The sequence below is a fragment of the Arachis duranensis genome, chromosome 1, assembly GCF_000817695.3.
Source record: "Arachis duranensis cultivar V14167 chromosome 1, aradu.V14167.gnm2.J7QH, whole genome shotgun sequence".
NCBI classification, from domain to species: Eukaryota; Viridiplantae; Streptophyta; class Magnoliopsida; order Fabales; family Fabaceae; genus Arachis; species Arachis duranensis.
In genome coordinates, this window is record NC_029772.3 from 81248745 (window position 1) to 81250568 (window position 1824).

Consider the following 1824-nt stretch of genomic DNA (forward strand, 5'->3'; position numbering starts at 1 on the left):
GAAAGGATGATTCACTAATCATCCTGCATTTCGCATTCATTAGTATAGTTTTTTTTTCTGTTTATCATGAGTCACTAACTCCTTCGTGTTAGGGTTAGGAGCTCTGTTTGATTTTATGGATTGGTAATTTGATTGTTTATTTTATTTTGATAAATGGATTGATACTTTTTCAAAAATTGAGTTTCGTTCTTATTTTTAATAATTAGAAGTATTAAAAAATATTCTATCTATGTCTTGGATTCTTTTTTATCTTGAAAATTTTAATATCGAGATTAGCTTGAAACTCATTCCCATACATTTTCAAACTAACTAGGGATAGCTTTTGAAAGATTATGAAACTTTAAATTAGAATTGTGCTTAACCTCTTCTTCTTAATTAATTGACTAATGAATTGGCAATTGAATAAAATAAAGAGAAATTGAACAGCCAAGGGATTGGAGTTTGTTTATATATGATTTGTCGTTAAATTATCTTGCATGAATCAAAGTAAATAAACATGAACGTTTTCTTTTCTGAAAATTAAACTTGTCTGAAACCTTAACATCTCATTTATTGTTTATTTCTCTAATCATTCATAAGCATTCACATACTTTGCTACTATTACTTCAAGATCTCATCCTTTCTTTACAAAGGTTCATTATTCTAATTAGAGATTCGATTAGAAGTTGCTTGTTCAATCCTTTAATATTTGTACAAACGATATCCACTCATCGTGGTATTACTTGAAGTGATTTGGTGCACTTGCCAATATTAGTCCATCAAGTTTTGGCTCATCAAGTTTTTAGCGCCTTACCAAGGATTAACTGAGATTAACAATATACATTTGGTTGAATCACTAAATTAGATATTTGTTTTTTTTAATTCTTTTTATTCTTCTTTTCTTTTGCTTCTTTGTTTCACACCGTGTGTTTTATTTATTTTTTGTTTTTCTGTATGCAAGGCAGATAATATCTCACAATCTTTGATCCTGAAATAGAGAATACATTTGCACAACTAAGAAAGAAATCAAGGGCTAGGAGAGAAGTGGAAGAGAGAATGACAGGGGAGAATAACAATGTTAGAAGGACCCTTAGTGACTATACCACACCTACCACTCATAGTTGTGGAAGCAGCATAATAAGACCCACTGTTCAAGCAAACAATTTTGAACTGAAACCCTCATTAATCCAATTGGTACAGCAAGATTAATTTAGCGGTAGCCCTCAAGAGGATCCTAATGTCCACATAGCTAATTATCTACAGCTATGTGACATGGTAAAGAATAATAGAGTTAGCCCTGAAACCATCCGGTTACGATTATTTCCTTTTTCTTTGAGAGATCGAGCCAAGCAGTGGCTCTAAGCTCAACCTTTAGGGAGCATAGCAACATGGGATAATTTAGTTAACAAATTCTTAACTAAATACTTCCTACCTCAAAAGTTGGCTCGGTTAAGGAATGATATAAATTATTTCTCCTAGAAGGATGATAAATCACTTTATGAAGCATGGAAAAAATACAAAGAGATATTGTGAAAGTGCCCACACCATGCCTTTCCTGAGTGGCTGAAAATAAAAAACATTTTATAATGGAATCTCTCAAGCCTCAAGAACTATGATCAACTCATCAGTAGGAGGCTCATTACATAGAAAGATACCTGAAAAAGCATTGGAGTTAATTGTAATAGTGGTTGCCAACAATTTCATGTACTCGACTGAGAGGAATGTAAAAAGGGAGTGATGGAATTGGATACCATGGATACAATCCTAACACAAAATAGACTTAAGACTCAATAAATCTCCTAACTTATAAAACAAATGGGACAAATGCAAGTTTCAGCCATTGGA

The 1824-nt window shown here is 32.3% G+C and overlaps 1 non-coding gene across 1 annotated transcript; it reads right to left on the reverse strand.

Moving 5' to 3' along the window:
- Positions 1-1425: 1425 nt before the first annotated feature.
- Positions 1426-1532, reverse strand: LOC127743120 (small nucleolar RNA R71). The gene has a single exon (XR_008004423.1). It is a non-coding gene; the product is annotated as a small nucleolar RNA R71 (small nucleolar RNA).
- Positions 1533-1824: the final 292 nt, after the last annotated feature.